This window comes from Tachyglossus aculeatus, chromosome 15 (assembly GCF_015852505.1).
Source record: "Tachyglossus aculeatus isolate mTacAcu1 chromosome 15, mTacAcu1.pri, whole genome shotgun sequence".
Lineage (NCBI taxonomy): Eukaryota > Metazoa > Chordata > Mammalia > Monotremata > Tachyglossidae > Tachyglossus > Tachyglossus aculeatus.
Window position 1 is genome coordinate 26214024 of NC_052080.1, and position 20256 is coordinate 26234279.

At 47.0% G+C, this 20256-nt stretch overlaps 1 long non-coding RNA gene across 1 annotated transcript in view; it reads left to right on the top strand.

The window, feature by feature from the left end:
- The window catches only part of LOC119937473, a 190101-nt gene extending 178098 nt beyond the window's left edge, over nucleotides 1–12003 (top strand). The window contains exon 3 of the long non-coding RNA XR_005454120.1: nucleotides 11753–12003. This is a non-coding gene — a long non-coding RNA (uncharacterized LOC119937473). The remainder of the gene's footprint in view (nucleotides 1–11752) is intronic.
- The last annotated feature ends 8253 nt before the right edge of the window (nucleotides 12004–20256 follow it).

Genomic DNA, 20256 nt, shown 5'->3' on the forward strand with positions numbered 1-20256 from the left:
ACACCCCCTTCTCCCTCGTGGGCCAGTTGAAGCCGAAAGGCCCAATCAATCAATCAATCGTATTTATTGAGCGCTTACTGTGTGCAGAGCACTGTATTAAGCACTTGGGAAGTCCAAGTTGGCAACATATAGAGACAGTCCCTACCCAACAGTGGGCTCACAGTCTAAAAGGGGGAGACAGAGAACAAAACCAAACATACTAACAAAATAAAATAAATAGAATAGATATGTACAAGTAAAATAAATAGAGTAATAAATATGTACAAACATATATACATATATACAGATGCTGTGGGGAAGAGAAGGAGGTAAGATGGGGGGATGCCGATTACCCTGGACACCGTAGAGTGTGACCGAGCGGAAACAGCGCGGGACTGGGCATCAGGAAACCCGGGTTTGAATCCCTGCTCTTCCACTCACCTGCTGTGTGTAACCTCAGGCAAGTCACTTCTCTGTGCCTCCATTTCCTCAACTGTAAAATAAGGATTAAATATCTGTTCTCCTTCCCCCTTGGATTGTGATCCCCAAGTGGGGCAGGGACTGTGCCGATCTGATGGGATTGCCCCATAGTCCAGCGCAGTGCTTGGCACAAGAAAGAGCCCAACAGATACGTTCAGCATCGTTATCATTACCATCATCTTCGTGCTGTGGGGGCCTTTCTGCTCAGAGTTCAAGGGATCCAGTATATGCAGGAAAAAGGGAAGGGAGGGTTTGAATGGATTAGAATCCATAATGGACTGCTCGGATATATGTCATTTTTATACATGATGGTGGCTGCAGACAGCTATAATAGTTCCTAGTGGTTTTGCAGTCTGGTCTCAGATTTATAGCTCGAATTAATTCCTCCATCTCTGTGAAGGGCATTACCTCTTCTCTTCCCACCATTTTAAATAATAAATTAATTTTAATGCATTTTAGCTCTGACTCGAAAGGGGGGAAATGAAGAGTGATGGATACGCCCGTGGATATTTTTTATGCTTTCTCTGAGATTAAAAGCATAAAATGCACAAAATAGACCCATCTCACACCTGAAACCAGTCTCCCCCCCCTCAGCACCAACCAACTGGGTGGGTCCAAAATGGCAGCCGCGTCTCCCCCAGCTTCCGAGGAAGTCCATCGCCTTCCCAACCGGTCTGGTTCTGGGAGAGGGCAATGGAGTAGCCCGTCGGAAGGGGCCGAACCTGCACTTCAGATGTTTCTTGACACCTGTAGAGTAGCCAGAAACCAACCGTGACTCCCCTGGACCCCATCGGCCAAGGGCGTTGGAATGCACTGGGTTCAATCTGCTCATTAATACCAATGTTTCGGTGCCAATGGGATGAGCCATGAAATGGGGTAGATGGTAAGCTCTTTGAAGACTCAGATCCCGTCTTTTCTCTATAAAGTACTCTCCCAAGGCCCTACTACAGTACGACAGAGAGATTCAGTCATTCATTCGTATTTACTGAGCACTTACGGTGTACGAAGCACCATACTAAGGGCTTGGGAGAGCACAGTATATCAATAAACCGACACATTCCCTGCCCACAGTAATTGTGGCATTTGTTATGCACTTACTACGTGCCAGGCTCTGGGGTAGATGCATGGCACAGCCAGTGTTAGGAACAAGAAGATAGCGACAGAAAAGGTGATAATAATGGTGGTGGCATTTGCTAAGTACTTACTATAAGCCAAGTTCTGTTCTAAGCACTAGATGCAAGATAATCAGATCAGATAGAGCCCCACATGGCACTTCTGATTACCAATTCCCTGTGCTTTGAATGACAACAATAATAATAGATGGACATAATCACCTAGAACAGTGCTTGGCACATAGAAAGCGCTTAACAAATACCATCACGTCACGTCATAATAATAGTAATTGTGGTATTTAAGCGCTTACTGTATGTCAAGCACTGTTCTAAGTTCTGGGGAAGATGCAGGATAAGCAGATGGGGCACAGGTGTTTCACACAGGGCTCACAATCTAAGTAGGAAGGGGTATCTAATCCCCATTTTACAGGTGAGGTAACTGAGGCCCAGAGAAGTTAAGTGACTTGCCCCAGGTCACACAGCTGGCACATGGTGGGACCGGGATTAAAACCCAGGTCCTCTAACTGCCAGGCCCATGCTCTTTCCACTAGACCACGCTACTTCCCTAATTATTAATTAATAGTGAACTTATTAGAATGCATCGATTAATAATTAATGATAGTGACCCACCAACGTTTTGAAATGTCATGGATACCAGGAGATCGTGTACTCCTTGAAGACAGCGCCCGTGCATCCCGCTTCTCTTGGGTTCTCTCCAGGTTCTCTTGGGTGCTCGGTAAATTCATTCAATCGCATTTATTGAGCGCTTACTGTGTGCAGAGCACTGTACTAAGCGCTTGGGAAGTCCAAGTTGGCGACATATAGAGACGGTCCCTACCCAACAGCGGGCTCAGAGTCTAGAAAGGGGAGACAGACAACAATGTGATGGGTCGGTTGGCGTCTTGAGCGTTTTAGGGCAGGGTCCTAGGTCAGAGATTTTTTTGATCTGAACACATTCAGCTGGAAATCCGTGTGACATCAGGACAGGAAGGAACATTTCCCCGAGAACTGGCGTAATTTCGCGGATCGCACAAAGCCCTGGGAGTCGGAAGGACCAGGATCCGAATCCCAGCCGTGCCACGCGACTGCTGTGTGACCCTGGACCGTTCGCTTAACTTCTCTGTGCCTCAGTTACCTCACCTGGAAAATGGGGGTAGAGATTGTGAGCCCCGCGTGGAGCATGGACTGTGTCCAAGCTAATTAGCTTCTATCTACCCCAGTGCTTAGTACAATCAATCAATCAATCGTATTTATTGAGCGCTTACTGTGTGCAAAGCACTCTACTAAGCACTTGGGAAGTACAAGTTGGCAACATATAGAGACGGTCCCTACCCAACAGTGGGCTCACAGTCTAAAAGGGGGAGTCTAAAAGTACAGTGCCTGTTACACAATAACTGCTTGACAGCATTAAAAATAGTAAACTTCCCTGCGGAGGGAAAAATCTCCCCGCAAAACCCTCAGCCCTGCCCTGTCAGGAGTGCGTCGTGGTGCCTTGGGGGAGCAGGGCAGGATCGGAGGTGCACGGAGTCAAATTGATAATCTGCAGGAAAACTATTTCGGAAGGGATGGGGCTCAGAGCAGCCCGTGGGGGGAAAAACGGAGTCCCGGTGCTGCTCATAAATATACCAGCCGCACAAGCGTGCTCCCCGATTCTGCTCAAATTAAATATATTTACTTTGTAAAAGGGTGACGCTCCAGCTTCTGCTGAAGTGTGCGTTTTCCGAGCTTCGCCTGAATATCATGCTGACACATCTCTCTGGTCCTAGCAGTCGTTTCCCAGTAGATGAATCTCACCGTTTAATAATAGTCCAGAGTCCATATCTCTTCCCGGCCTCGTAACGGCTAAATTGTACAGCCACTTCTGTGTCTGGAGCACTGTTCTGAGCGCCTGCTGTGCGGAGGGCACCTACTACGTGCTGAGTGCCGCGTTGTGTGCCGATGGTGAACAGGACACATCATTATTTTACTTGTGCATATTTACTATTCTATTTATTTGGTTAATGATGTGCATCTAGCTTTACTTCTATTTATTCTGATGACATGGCACCTGTCCGCGTGTTTTGTATTGTTGTCTGTCTCCCCCTTCTAGACTGTGAGCCCGTTGTTGGGTAGGGACCGTCTCTAGATGTACTTCCCAAGCACTTAGTACAGTGCTCTGCACACAGTAAGCGCTCAATAAATACGATTGAGTAAAGTAATGAAAAGCAGCGGGGCTCAGTGGAAATAGCCCGGGCTTTGGAGTCAGAAGTCATGGGTTCAAATCCCAGCTCCGCCACTCGTCAGCAGTGTGACTTTGGGCAAGTCACTTAACTTCTCTGGGCCTCAGTTCCCTCATCTGTAAAATGGGGATGAAGACTGTGAACCCCCCGTGGGACAACCTGATCACCTTGTAACCTCCCCGGCACTTAGAACAGTGCTTTGTACATAGTAAGCGCTTAATAAATGCCATTATTTCTATTATTATTATTATTATTATTACTGTGTGCTGAACGCTCTCTTGAGCATTCGTGGCTCAGTGTAAAAGAGCCCAGGCTTTGGAGTCAGAGGTCATGGGTTCAAATCCCGGCTCTGCCAATTGTCAACTGTGTGACTTTGGGCAAGTCACTCAACTTCCCTGGGCCTCAGTTACCTCATCTGTAAAATGGGGATTAAGACTGTGAGCCCCCCGTGGGACAACCTCATCATCATCATCAATCGTATTTATTGAGCGCTTACTGTGTGCAGAGCACTGTACTAAGCTCTTGGGAAGTACAAGTTGGCAACATATAGAGACAGTCCCTACCCAACAGTGGGCTCACAGTCTAAAAGGGGGAGACAGAGAACAAAACCAAACATACTAACAAAATAAAATAAATAGAATAGATATGTACAAGTAAAATAAATAAATAGAGTAATAAATATGTACAAGCATATATACACATATACATATATGTACATATATATGCAACCTGATCACCTTGTAACCTCCCCAACACTTAGAACAGTGCTTTGTACATAGTAAGCACTTAATAAATGCCATTATTGCTATTATTATTATTATTAGTACTGTGTGCTGAACGCTCTCTTGAGCATTACCTTTGTACCGAGCACATATCCTGTGCATATTCTGTGTGCATATGCTTATCGAAGACACATCTCCTCCAGGAGACTTTCCCTGGCTAAGCACCCCCTTTCCTCTTCTCCCACTCCCTTCTGCATCACCCTGACTTGCTCCCTTTTTTTTTTGATGGTATTTGTTAAGCACTTACTATGTGCAAAGCACTGTTCTAAGTTCTGGGGGGGAATTCAAGGTGATCAGGTTGTCCCACGGGGGGCTCACAGTCTTCATCCCCATTTTACAGATGAGGTAACTGAGGCACAGAGAAGTTAAGTGACTTGCCCAAAGTCACACAGGTGACGATTGGCAGAGCTGGGATTTGAACCCATGACCTCTGACTCCAAAGCCCCTGCTCTTTCCACTGAGCCACGCTGTGCTTCTGCCTTGGTTCTTCCCCACTCCCAGCCCCTCGGCATTTATGTATAGAAATGTCATTTATTTATTTCTATTAATGTCTATGTCCCCGTCTCTAGACTGTACGCTCATTGTGGGCAGGAAATATGTCTGTTTATTGTTGTATTCTACTCTCTCAAGCGCTTAGTACAGTGCTCTGTGCACAGTAAGCACTCAATAAATACCACAGAATGAATGAATGCAGGGCACTATACTAGGAGCCTCCTGTGTTTAAGGGCTTTTTTTAATGGTATTTATTAAGTGCTTACTATGTGCAAAGCACTGTTCTAAGCACTGGGGAGGTTCCAAGGTGATCAGGTTGCCCCACATGGGGCTTACAGTCTTAATCCCCATTTTACAGATGAGATAACTGAGGCCCAGGGAAGTGAAGTGACATGCCCAAAGTCACACACAGCTGACAAGTAGCGGAGCTGGGATTTGAATCCATGACCTCTGACTCCAAAGCCCGGGCTCTTGCCACTGAGAAACACCGCTTCTCCTAAGGGAATACAATAAAAACAAGACATATTCAATCAATCAATCGTATTTATTGAGCGCTTACTGTGTGCAGAGCACTGTACTAAGCGCTTGGGAAGTACAAGTTGGCAATGTATAGAGACAGTCCCTACCCAACAGTGGGCCATATTCCCTGCCTTCAGAGAGTCTATGGAGAAAAACACGTTTTTAGAACTTGTTTAAAGACAAGAAATTTCAAGAATGGCTTGCCGCTCCCCAACTCCACTAACCCTCACTAATTAAGAGAAGAAAAAAAGGACCTTTTTCAACCGAATAAAAGCATCTTTAGGAACTCATTAGTAATTAACCTCATAGAACTTATTACAGCTCTGAATGCAGAGGAAATAGATTGGATACACTCACTCACTGTAATTTCAGCCTCATCTAATCAAACAGTCGTGAGGATCCAGTCCTCTTTTGCCATCATATTGATTGACTTCGGGGGCCTCCGTGGCACTACTATCTGCGGGCTGGTAAAATCGAGCTCTATTGCCGTAACTCAGCCGTGAGTGATTTTTAGGTCCGCAGAAACCTGGATTTTGTCCCTGCAATACAATGTCTGTTTTCTGCAGGGCATCATCGAGCAAGGACTCAGCTTCTGGAAACGCCTACGAGGCCAGGGACCCCCAGTCCGCCTCTCCTCCTTCCCCTCCCCAAAGCACCTGTATATATGTTTTTACAGATTTATTGCTCTATTTTACTTGTACATATTTACAATTCTATTTATTTTGTTAATGACAGGCATTTAGCTTTAATTCTATTTGTTCTGACGACTTGACACCTGTCCACACGTTTTGTTTTGTTGTCTGTCTCCCCCTTCTAGACTGTGAGCCCGTTGTCGGGTAGGGACCATCTCTATATGTTGCCGACTTGTACTTCCCAAGCGCTTAGTACAGTGCTCTGCACACAGGAAGCACTCAATAAATACGATTGAATGAATGAATGAATGAATCTAGCTTTAATTCTATTTGTTCTGACGACTTGACACCTGTCCACCCGTTTTGTTTTGTTGTCTGTCTCCCCCGTCTAGACTGTGAGCCCGTTGTCGGGTAGGGACCGTCTCTATATGTTGCCGACTTGTACTTCCCAAGCGCTTAGTACAGTGCTCTGCACACAGAATGAAGGAATGAGTCTTTTTCGCTTCTCCAGGGCTCCCCTGAGCACTTAGTACCGCGTATGACGACAGGCGCTCGGTATACGTACCAGTACTCCTAGGGGGGATGGAAAAAAAAATGGGGATGGTTGGAGAGAAAACGAAAAGAAAGAGTGATGAGAGAACAGGCTAAGGATTGGCACAGTGCTTAGCATGCTGTAAGTGCTTAATAAATACAATTAATTGACTAGGATTGGAGCAAAAGACTGAGCCCCACGAGGGGCAGGAACTCTGTGCAATCCACTAATGTCGTATCAACTCAAGCACCAAGTCCAATGTTTGGCACATAAGAAGTACTCACCAAATACCATCATTCTGATTATTATTATCATTGTTACTATTATCATCATCAGAAGACAACAAGGCAGATTTGATGTCTGTAAAATTGGGATCAAGACAGTGAGCCCTCCGTGGGACAGGGACTGTGCCCAGCCTGATTAGCTTTTCTCTACCCCAGTGCTTAGAACAGGGTTTGGCACATAGTAAGGATTTAACAACTACCGCAATTACGATTATTCCCCAGGTCACACCAAAGGCAACTGGTGGCATTGGGATTAGAACCCACTTCGGAGAAGTAGCATGGTAGAGTGGAAAAGAGCACACGCTTGGATGTCAGAGGACCTGCTTCTAATCTCAGCTGCACCACTTACCTACGGGAAGGCCTTGGGAAAGTCCCTTAAATGCTCTGTTCCTCAGTTTCCCCATCTGCACAATGGGGATTAAACACCTTTTCCCCCCTCACTCTTAGACTGAGTGGGGGGCAGGGACCGCGTGTGACCTGATTATCTTGTATCAACCCCAGTGCTTGGCACACAGTTAGTACCTAACGGATACCTCAATCAGCAGCGGTATTATTAGGTCCTCTGGCTCCCAGCTCCGTGCTCTTTCTACTAGGCCGCACTACTTCCACCGACAGTGGCCAGGAAGAATTTCTCTGGCAACATGGTTTCAAAACTACTCCAACCTGCCGTGCTTGCAAATCACCGGCTAATGATCCACTTTAGGACCTTAATTACTGGAGCAAGTCCCTTTGTAAATAAACAGTCTAAATATAAACCTGAAGGATAATTTAAAAAGTTCTGAAAAGGCAACCGGCTTCCCCCCTGCCCTGACATCATCCGGGGCTCCCTGCCCGGGAGACGCTGCCCAAAATCCCAGTTGGGTTCAGCTGATGCATGCTTGGCTCGTTTGCTTGGGTGGGCTTTCCCCTAGCAGATAATTAGCGTTAATACGTAATTATGATCGTTATTTTAGGATAATAATACTTGGTGTGGTGGACTTGATTCAGCACTTACTAGTTGCCAAGCGCTGTGGGGAGAGAAGGAGGAGGTGGCAATGATGGAGGCTCTTATCGGGAAGGGCGGATGAGCCTCTGACCAGAACCACTGAGGGACAATTGACTTTAAGGCCAGGATCCCTTCAGTAAGAGAGAACCCAATGTAAGATCAATCAATCAATCAATCATATTTATGGAGCGCGTACTGTGTGCAAACCACTGTATTAGGCGCTTAGGAGAGTACACTATAACAGAATTGTTATAGTTGAATGTTAGCGCATTCCCTGTCTGTTTATCGTTGTATTCTCCCAAGCACTTAGGACGGTGCTGTGCATATACTAAGTGCTCAGTAAATATGATTGTGGCATCCTCTAGACTGTAAGCTCACTGTGAGCAGGGAATGAGTGTTTATTGTTGTATTCTCCCAAGTGCTTAATACGTTGCTGTATGAAATGTAGGAACTCATTAAATATGATTGTGGCATCCTCTGCAGCGTAAGCTCATCGTGAGCAAGGAATGTGTGCTTATTGTTGTATTCTCTCAAGTGCTTAGTACAGTGCTCTGCACATGGTAATTGCTCAATAAATATGATTGACTGTCCATAGGTAACTTACAGTCTAGAGAGGGATACAGGCATTAATATAAATAAATTACAGATACGTACATAGGTGCTGTGGGGCTGAGGGTGGGGTCCAAAAAGGGAGCAAGTCAGGATAACACAGAAAGGAGTGGGAGAAAAGGAAATGAGGGCTTAGTCGGGGAAGGCCTCTTGGAGGAGATGTGTCTAAAATAATGTTTGAAGGCAGGGAGAGTGATTGCCTGTCGGATATGAAGAGGGACGGTATTTCAGGCCAAAGGCATTCCATAGGTGAGAGGTCAGTGGTGAGCTAGATGAGATCTTTTAGACTGTGAGCCCACTGTTGGGTAGGGACTGTCTCTATATGTTGCCAACTTGTACTTCCCAAGTGCTTAGTACAGTGCTCTGCACACGGTAAGCGCTCAATAAATATGATTGATTGATTGATTGATCTACCTGATGTTAGAGGAGCCAAGTGTCAGAAGGCAGGGGTGGAGGCCAAGGACACGAAGGCGACCCTGTTGGGAGACCCCGTGATTCCACCTCGAGGCGGTGACATCCTTCTCCTTGTCCTTCTCCTGGGTCTTCATCCAGCCGGGACTTTGTCTGCACCCCTGACTTGGCTTAGTGGAAAGAGCCCGGGCTTTGGAGTCAGAATTCATGGGTTCGAATCCCGGCTCTGCCCATTGTCAGCTGGGTGACTTTGAGCAAGTCACTTCACTTCTCTGGGCTTCAGTTACCTCATCTGTAAAATGAGGATGAAGATTGTGAGCTCCCCGTGGGACAACCTGATCACCTTGTAACCTCCCCAGTGCTTAGAACAGTGCTTTGCACATAGTAAGCGCTTAATAAATGCCATTATTATTATTATTATTATTATTATTATTATTATTATTACAGTCAGGCCATCACTTCCTCTGCCTTCCAAACCAAGGGTAGGTTCCCACTGGGTGGTAATAAGGGTGGGCAGGTTGACTGCTGGATTGGGTTTTGCCAGCTGCCACAATCCCAAGGGTAAACATGGGAAGCAGCATGACTCAGTGGAAAGAGCCCGGGCTTTGGAGTCAGAGGTCATGGGTTCAAATCCCGGCTCCGCCACTTGTCAGCTTAACTTCTCTGCGCCTCAGTTACCTCATCTGTAAAATGGGGATTAAGACTGTGAGCCCCCTGTGGGACAACCTGATCACCTTGTATCCTCCCCAGCGCTTAGAACAGTGCTTTGCACATAGTAAGGGCTTAATAAATGCCATAAAAAAAGGGGGTAAGGGGGGCCCCCCAGAGAAAGCAGAAGTCTGCGGGAGGCTCAACCCCACAGCACCTATGTACGTATCTGTAATTTATTTATATTAACGTCTCTCTCCCTCTTCCAGACTGTAAGGTACCTATAGGCAGTCAATCATATTTATTGAGCATTTACCGTGTGCAGAGCACTGTACTAAGCACTTGAGAGAAGACAACAATAAGCACACATTCCTTGCTCACGATGAGCTTACACTGCAGAGGATGCCACAATCATATTTGAGTGCTTATTTTTCATACAGCAATGTACTAAGCACTTGGGAGAATACAACAATAAACACACATTCCCTGCTCACAGTGAGCTTACAGTCTAGAGGATGTCACAATCATATTTACTGAGCACTTAGTGTGGTCATCGTGGCTTCACCATTGTTCTGTGGTTGCTAAATTGGAATCTGTCATGGACTTGTACTTCCCAAGCGCTTAGTACAGTGCTCTGCACACAGAAAGCGCTCAATAAATACGATTGATTGATTGATTAATTGATTGACATTTGCGTGAATTTTGTCAGCCCTCCTGGAAGGAGCAGCACGGCCTAATGGATGGAGGGTGGGCCCGGGAGTCAGAAGAATCTGGAGTCCGATCCCAGCCCCGCCACTTGTCTGCCGTGTGACCTTGGGCAAATCACTTAACCTCTTTGTGCCTCAGTTACCTCATCTGTAAAATGGGGATTAAGACTGCGAGCCCCATGCGGGACAGGGACTGTGTCCAACTTATTAACTTGTATTTACCCCCATTGCTTAGTCCAGAGCCTGGCATATAGTAAGCACTTGACAAATACCATTTAAAAAACATAGCAAGAGCTTAACAAATACCATTAAGAAAAGAGTGTTAAACCAACCCACGGTAGGTTTAGACTACATAGTAGGTTGCAGACACCGGGGTGTATGTCTAGCCCGGAGGCCAGCGAGGAGGAATGGGCACCTCACAAAAATGGGGTTGACCAAGGGCAGGCTGAGAAATGGTCACAGGCCCAGTGTGGGACAAAACCATCCACCTGGTGATCATCTGTCGCGCTTAGTACAGTGCTCTGCACACAGTAAGCGCTCAATAAATGCGATTGAATAAATGAATGAATGAATGTCCCTCCGGGCATACAATACGGGGGGCGGAGGGGGGAGAGGGAGGGTCAGTCATACGGTCGTCTGTCTGGCCTTCCCCGCACGCACACACTGTCACCATGAGCTGCGATGGTGGCCAAGAATAACGCCAAATCAATCAATCAATCAATCAATCAATCGTATTTATTGAGCACTTACTGTGTGCAGAGCACTGTACTAAGCGCTTGGGAAGTACAAATTGGCAACATATAGAGACAGTCCCTACCCAACAGTGGGCTCACAGTCAAATGCATGCATGTCTATGTTTGTATATGTTTGTGTACGGCATGCATGTTCATGTAATTTTCCCTTTTCAGTCCCCTTGAGAATATTTGCTACAACTGCCCATTGAGAGTCCTCAGAACCGAAGGCACAATCTGGAGATCAAATAGTACCATTTGTTCCTTTAATTTTGTGATTCCGCTTACAAGCCAGTGGAGGGAAATGATGAATTTTCCGTGCACTTTGTAAATTGTCACACCCTTGTTACTTTGTTTTCCAAAATCTATTTACATTCTCCAGTTTTATGTTAGGCTCGGGTTACTACCTCCCCTCTTTATTCGGTACTTAATTGAATTTTTATGACTCATGATAAAATTGGTGTTTTGCATTTTGCACAATATTTCATTGTCTCGTGTTTTTATAAGGTACGATTATGCTTGAGACAGAGCCTTGGGCAATTAATTATTAAAAAAAGGGAATAAAGAAATGAGTACTTATTCATAACAAATGAGTTTACATTTTTGATTTTTTTTTTCCTGCGTTCACAGAATTTTCCTGGGACCTCTGAACCCCAGTGCTCCCCCTTGGATGACTTGCAAAAAAAAACAACACAAAACATTTCCAAGGGCCCCCCCGAGCTCAGCTTAGCCAATCTGTGAAATGGAACGAATCTGTCGGACAGAGCCAAGCCCTCCTTTGAAAACCCAAGCGATGAATTTGGCCCGCGGCAACTTCGTCCAGTGAACCTTATTTTTCCCTGCCAAATTGGTGCTGTGCTGACACAGAGAACTGCTGTGCATCCTCAGGTAAGAATTATGTGTTCAACTGTCCACTGCTTTCTGATACAGAATGCAGTCCAATTAGATTTTCTGTCCCACCGAAAATGTAGCTTGATGTGATATTTACTTTCAGTGGGAATCAAAAAGAGGCCATACCCTACTTTTTAAGCACTAACTTGTGTATCTTTTCCTTCTTCCTACCTGTAATATATTGTAGTGTCTTTTTCTCGCTATTTCGTCATCTCTTTGAGGGCAGTGATGGTGTCTTCCGATTCTTTTGTGCCCTACCAAGAGCTCAGTACTGTTGTCTGTACATAGTAGGGGCTTGATATGTGCTGTTGGCTGATCGATTAGGTGCTCAGTAAATACTACTGACTGGTTGATTAGGTACCCAGGAACGTGTCCTGCATTCAATAGGTGCTCAGTTTACACTCTAGATTGATTGATCAGGTGCCCACTACAATGCTCTGCATTTGGTAGAAGCTCAGTAAATATTCTTAATTGATTAAGTGCTCTGTACAGCACGCTATATATCGTAGGCACTTAGTAAATGCTCTTGATTCACTGACTCATTGAGCACTTAACAGACACAGGGGCCTAGATTGGAACAGCTGGCTCAGAAGCAGCCAAGAAGCAGCGTGGCTCAGTGGAAAGAGCCCGGGCTTTGGAGTCAGAGGTTGTGGGTTCAAATCCCGGCTCCACCAACTGTCAGCTGTGTGGCTTTGGGCAAGTCACTTCACTTCTCTGGGCCTCAGTTACCTCATCTGTAAAATGGAGATGAAAACTGTGAGCCCCCCATGGGACAACCTGATCAACTTGTAACCTCCCCAGCACTTAGAACAGTGCTCTGCACATAGTAAGTGCTTAATAAATACCATCATTATTATTATTATTAACAGCTCACGGAAGATGTGCTTTAGTGGTGAGAGAAGGCTTGGGTTTTTCCAGAGAGATCTTTATCTGGATTTGGCTATTAAGTTTCCTCCACTCTCCTCTACAGGGCAATATTCCCCAGGGGGTGTAAGAACATGAGGTAATGAGACTGTAAAATTGATGAAACAGAGCCACAGTGACCAGTAAACCCAAAGTCCATGTAGTTGTCCTTCAGAGTGGAAGGCGATGGCCACCAGCAGTGAAATTCATTCATGGGGTAGGAAGGTCGGTCAGTGGCCACAGACAACACTTGGTTTCTCAGGGAAGACTCGGTTGAGGGGTTCAGCACGTTGAGTGGCTCACTCGGTCTGTCTGTGGAGTCCCAGAGTGGCTGAATTTCCATCGGGAGGGTGACAGCCTACCAACTCCATTGTAATAGTGATAGTGTTGGTATTTACCGACGGCCCACTGAGTGCTGTGCATTCTGCTTTGGAAAGTCAAACAGAAGCACGAGATGGTCCCTGCCCACAAGGAGCCGATACTCACGGGGAAGATATGTCTTAAAATAGCTCCGAGCAGAGCAACAGAACCATCTTTTTTTAAGGATGTCACCAAATCAAACCGTCTCTCCCCTCGGGACCAAGAAACGTAAGAGGAGGCACCTTCTTCCTGTGGTCCCAGGGAGTGGAATTGATCATCTGGAAGATGCTTTCATTGAGTTCTCCCAAGTACAGTGTTCTGTGTGCAAAGAAGATTAGCGTTGACTGACATAGTAGGGCACGGCTGGGTGGGCAGAAGAGAAAGCAGGCACAGGTCAGTAGAACATCTAAAGCCACGAACCCAAAGCTGAATGGAAATGGCTCAAAAACGGGAACCCCTTTCGGACGTGGATTTGGAAGAGGCGATTCTTTCAGAGCATTTTGGCTCTTTCCGTTTCTCACTTATTGAGCATTTGAGTGACAGCAGTTCGCTGCAGTTTTACAGGGCTTTGAATGAAAGGAATGCTATTTCACACAGTCGTTTGATGGCTTAATGCTATTTATTGGGCTTTGTACATGAAAGAATAAATGGAACTGATGAATTAAGCCTTTATAATAGCTTGAAGACCGGCTTACAAAAAGAAATACAAATTGACTGACAACTAACACATAAGCTGATTCATTTCCTTCTCGGTTTCCTTATTGCGATAATACAGTGTTCCAGCTTGTGAATGAATTACGTTACTCTGGATAGTTCCTGGAGAATTCAGTCAGTCAATTGGTGATATTTACTGAGCGCTGATTGGGTATAGCACAGTGTACTGAGCGCTTGGGAGAATGCAACAAGGACACAGGACGTGTCCCCTGCCTTGAGGGAATAGGCAGTGATGGCTGCTTCTGAGGCTGGGTTACATACACACATACACACACAAACATGTACACACATATACATACGAGAAGTATCCTGGCTTAGTGGATAAAGCCTGCGCCTGGGAGCCAGAAGGACCTGGGTTCTAATCCCTGCTCCGCCACGTGTGCTGTGTGATCTTGGGCAAGTCACTTCACTTCTGTGGGCCTCAGTTACCTCATCTGTAAAATGGGGATTAAGACCGTGAGCCCCGTGTGGGTCAGGGATATGTCCAACCTGATCGTACCTACCCAGAGCTTTTAACAGTGGCTGGTGTAGGTTGGTGAAAAGAGCCCAGGCTTGTGAGTACTTATATGTTGCCAACTTGTACTTCCCAAGCGCTTAGTACAGTGCTCTTCACACAGTAAGCGCTCAATAAATATGATTGAATGAATGAATGAACTTATGGTACTTGGCACTTACAATGTGCTCTAAGCACTGAAATAAGTACAAGTTAATCAAATTGGACACAGTCCCTGTCCCACATGGGGCTCACAGTCTGAATGTGGGATAATAATGTCCCATGTGGGACAATAACTGTGTCTGAACAGATTAATTTGTATTCATTCATTCATTCAGTTGTATTTACTGAGTGCTTACTGTGTGCAGAGCACTGTAGTAACAACAACAACAAGCTTACAGCCTGGAGAGGGTGAGACAGACATCAATACAATTAAATAAAAGTATAGATTTATAAGTGCTGTGGGGCCGCAACAGGTGAAGAGCAAAGAGAGCGAGTCAGGGCAAGGAAGAAGGGAGTGGGAGAAGAGGAAAAGGGGTGCTTAGTCTGGGAATTCCTCTTGGAGATGCTCCTTTAATAAGGCTCTGAAGTGGAGGAGAGCAATTGTCTGTCAGATTTGAGAAGGGAGGGTTTTCCAGGCCAGAGACAGGATGTGGGAAAGAGGTCGGTGGCGAGACAGGCGAGATGGAGGCCCAGTGAGAAGGTTAGCACTAGAGGAGCGAAATAAGCAATCTAGGTTATAGAAGGAGAGAAGCGAGGTGAGGTAACAGGGGGCAAGGTGGTGGAGTGCTTTAAAGCCAATGATGAGGAGTTTTTATACCTACACCAGCACTTAGAACAGTGCTTGACACTTAGTAAGTGCTTAAAAATGTCATAATATTAATAATAATACCAAATAACGGGAACCTTTGTATTTGTTTTCCAGGTGAGGTAACTTCCTAGGCTTTGGGTTCTTTGTGATTCAGTGTTTGATCTGTTCAGGGCCGTAGAAGGCAGCGTGGTCTAGCGGAAAGAGCAAGGAGCTGTGAATCAGGGCTTTGGTCAAATTAAAGATCTCTATGCTTCAGCTTCTTCATCCGTAAAATGGGGATCAGGCGTCTGTTCTCCCTGCCTCTTAGAATATTGAACATTGTGGGGGGCCGGGACTGTGTCCAGTCTTATGATTTCGTACCTACTTCAGTGCTTAACATGGTAGTTTAGGTACAACAGATGCCATCATTATTATTGTTTATTAATCAATGGCATTGAATGCTTACTGTGCACAGCGCACGGTACTAAGTGCTTGGGAGAGTATAATATGAGAGAGTTGGTAGACACATTTTCTGTGGCCTAGTGGAAAAAGCACAGGCTTGGAAGCCAGGACCTGGGTTAATAATAATAATAATAATAATAATAATAATAATAATAATAATAATAATAATAATGATGATATTTGTTAAGCGCTTACTATTCATTCAATCATATTTATTGAGCACTTACTGTGTGCAGAGCACTGTACTAAGCTGTGCAATGCACTGTTCTAAGCGCTGGGGACATACACGGTGATCACGTTGTACCACGTGGGGCTCACAGTCTTAATCCCCATTTTACAGATGAGGGAACTGAGGCACAGAGAACTTAAGTGACTTGCCCAAAGTCAAACAGCTGACAATTGGCAGAGCTCGGATTTGAACCCGTGACCTCTGACTCCAAAGCCCGGGCTCTTTCCACTGAGCCACGCTGCTTCTCTAATCCCAGCTCCTCCACTTGTTTGCTGTGTGGCTTGGGGCAAGTCACTTAACTTCTCTGGGCCTCAGTTACCTCATCTGTAAAATGGGGATTAAGACTGTGAGCCCCACGTGGTACAACGTGATCACCTTGTATGTCCCCAGCACTCACAAGCCCGCAACCTTGGTGTCATCCTCGACTCCGCTCTCTCATTCACCCCTCACATCCAAGCCGTCACCAAAACCTGCCGGTCTCAGCTCCACAACATTGCCAAGATCCGCCCTTTCCTCTCCATCCCAACTGCTACCCTGCTCATTCAAGCTCTCATCCTATCCCGTCTGGACTACTGCGTCAGCCTTCTCTCTGATCTCCCATCCTCGTGTCTCTCTCCACTTCAATCCATACTTCATGCTGCTGCCCGGATTATCTTTGTCCAGAAACGCTCTGGGCATATCACTCCCCTCCTCAAAAATCTCCAGTGGCTACCAATCAATCTGCTCATCAGGCAGAAACTCCTCACCCTGGGCTTCAAGGCTGTCCATCCATCCCCTCGCCCCCTCCTACCTCACCTCCCTTCTCTCCTTCTCCAGCCCAGCCCGCACCCTCCGCTCCTCCGCCGCTAATCTCCTCACCGTACCTCGTTCTCGCCTGTCCCGCCATCGACCCCCGGGCCTGGAATGCCCTCCCTCTGCCCATCCGCCAAGCTAGCTCTCGTCCTCCCTTCAAGGCCCTGCTGAGAGCTCACCTACTCCAGGAGGCCTTCCCAGACTGAGCCCCTTCCTTCCTCTCCCCCTCGTCCCCCTCTCCATCCCCCCCATCTTACCTCCTTCCCTTCCCCACAGCACCTGTATATATGTTTGTACATATTTATTACTCTATTTATTTATTTCTTTTATTTGTACATATCTATTCTATTTATTTTGTTTTGTTAGTATGTTTGGTTTTGTTCCCTGTCTCCCCCTTTTAGACTGTGAGCCCACTGTTGGGTAGGGACTGTCTCTATATGTTGCCAATTTGTACTTCCCAAGCACTTAGTACAGTGCTCTGCACATAGTAAGCGCTCAATAAATACAATTGATGATGATGATGATGATGTAGTGTTGGCTAGTGGGGAGAACACGGGTTTGGGAACCAGGGAAACTGTGTTCTAATCCCAGCTCTGCTCCTTGTCTGCAGGGTGACCTTGGACAAGTCACTGAACTTCTCTGTTACTCAGTTCCCTCATCTCCAAAATGGGTTTTAAGAGCGTGAGTCCCATCTGGGTCAGGGACTGTGGCCAATCCAATCATCTTGTGTCTACCCCAGTGCTTAGTACAGTGCCTGGCACATAGTAAGTGTTTAACGAAGGGTGAGGGAAGCCGGAGGGATGGAGGAGTGAACTAGAGGAACACTTTCTACTGTCTTGAACCACTGGATTCCACATAACAAATATCCTTGATTAGGAAGGGAGCTTTAGGGTAACCCTCCAGGAAATGTGCGTTCTGTCAAACCTCATCTGAAAAATGGGGATTAAGACTGTGAGCCCCATGTGGGACATGAACTGTGTCCAACCTTTGCTTAGAACAGTCCCTGGCATATTATTATTGTCTTCCCATCTTTTCCCATTTGCGGCGACTCTATGGATATATTTTCTCCAGAACGGCCTATCATCTTCTGCCATGATCCGTACCCTAGCCAACGATTCTTCCGTTATCACTGTTACGGTTTCTATCCATTTTGCTGCCAGTCTGCCTCTTCCATTTTTTCCTTGGACTTTTCCTGGTGTTAATGTCAGAGAATTAGTCCTCCTGATGACGTGCCCAAATCCTGGCACATGGAAGCGCTTAAATGCCATTTAAAAAGCAAACCAAAAAAGAGGCTCCTTGAGGGCCGAGATAATGTCCACCTACCGTCTGTATTGTACTCTCCCGACGCTCAGTACAGCATGCGCGACAAAGAGAGATCCCACTGAATGGCTTTGATGGGCGGAGGCGGGTCTGGGTGTCCACCCGGGTCTGAGGGCGGGTGGTCCGTAGCTCTCCGCAGTGTGGAAGAGACCCCCGGAGGACCACGGATACCCCAACTGACCGTCCCTTGGACTCCAAGTTGGCCGGGGCCTCGAAAACCTGTGGAGTCCAGCCCGCCACCCCCCTCGCCGCCACGCAGGACAATGCCTAGGCCCCGTTTCTGATTCACATCTCGACCCGGACTTCTTTCTGGTTAGGAAAAGCTTCCCCCCTCTTAAGGCAGGAAAGCAGTGTGTCCTAATGGCTAGAGCACGGAGCCGGACGTCAGGAGACCCGGGTTCCAAGTCCGATTTGGTCTGCTGTGCGCAGACCTTTTAACCTCTCACTGTGCACCTCGGTTTCTTCACCTGTAAAATGGGGATAAGATTCCCCCTCTCCTCTCGTGTATTGTGACTCCCGTGTGGGACGGGGGACTATATCTGATACTATTATCTTGTATCTAGCCTGGCGCTTGGCACAGAGTAAGTGCTGGCACACGCCTGTGTGTGTGTGTGTGTATACGTTTGTGTGTGCACAACATATTGTTATTTCCAAACACCCCGCCCCCCGGCCCCGCCAAGCCAACAGACCCACTAGGGAGGTTGTGTTTCCCGACTGGACTTCTGTCTTGGCTCTCTGCTGTCTCTGAGTAAGCAGGTCTGACTCTTATTATTATTAATAATAAGATTAATTATTAATCTTAATCATTGATTATTAATATGAATCATTAATTATAAGATTATTAAAAATGATGATAGTAGTGATAATAATAATGGCATTTGCTAAGCGCTTAGTATGTGCCAAGCACTGTTCTAAGCGCTGAGGTAGATACAAGGTAATCCGGTTGTCCCATGTGGGGCTCGCAGTCTTAAACCCCATTGTACAGATGAGGCAACTGAGGCACAGAGAAGTAAAGTGGCTTGCCCAGGGTCACACAGCAGACAAGTGGTGGAGCCGGGATTAGAACCCACGTCCTCTGGCTCCCAAGCCCAGGCTCTTTCCACTAAGCCACGCCGCTTCTCTGCATTCATTCATTCATTCATTCAATCGTGAATTGAATGAATTCAATTCATTAGTAGTAATTAAGCACTCATTGTGTGCAGAGCACTATATTAAGCGCTTGGGAAAGAACAATAAAGCAATAAAGAGTGACTGTCCGCGTGGCTTAGTGGAAAGAGCCCGGGCTTGGGAGTCAGAGGCCGTGGGTTCTAATCCTGGCTCTGCCACTTGTCAGCCGTGTGACTTTGGGCAAGTCACTTCACTTCTCTGTGCCTCAGTTACCTCATCTGTAAAATGGGGATTAAGACTGTGAGCCCCCCGGGGGACAACCTGACCACCTTGTAACTTCCCCAGCGCTTAGAACAGTGCTTTGCACAGAGTAAGCGCTTCATAAATGCCATCATTCTTATTTGCCCACCGTCCTCCAGTGGGGCCTGGATCCCAGGAGCTGAAAATGCCAAAACGCCCCTGGGGTTGGGGGGAAGCAGTGTCGGCGCGTGGCGGTGCCATGTGACTTTGGGCAAGTCACTTAACTTCTCTGTGCCTCAGTTAACTCGTCTGGAAAATGGGGATGAAGACTGGAGGCCCCATGTGGGACAGCCTGATCACCTTGTATCTCCGCCGGCGCTTAGAACAGTGCTCGGCACAGAGTAAGCGCTTAACAAATACCAAAATTCTTCTTATTATGTGCTTGCTTGGATGTGCGTGCCCGGAGGTGCCATGAGCGTGGCAAGAGTGTGGGCTCCACCCTGTGCCACTGACTTCTGCAGAGCCCCGCTGCAGCTGGGGCGGAATCGAGGGCATGGCCAACCTCCCTGCCGGCCCCCCGGTGGCCCGTGCCAAGGGGTCTGTGCCCCCCGGGCCTGGCCTCCGTCCCGTCTCCGCCGCCACCTCCCCCGGGGCCTGGGGAGCGGGGCCTCGGGACCAAGCGCGCCCGCGGGGCCGCCCGCGGGGCCCCCCGCAGGCCCCCCCCGCAGGCCCCTCTGCCCCCTTTCCCCCCAATGCACCCGACCCTTCCTGTCGGCACGGTCCTTCCCTAATCCCTCCGACCCTGAAGGCGGGCGCAGATCTGGAGCGCATCT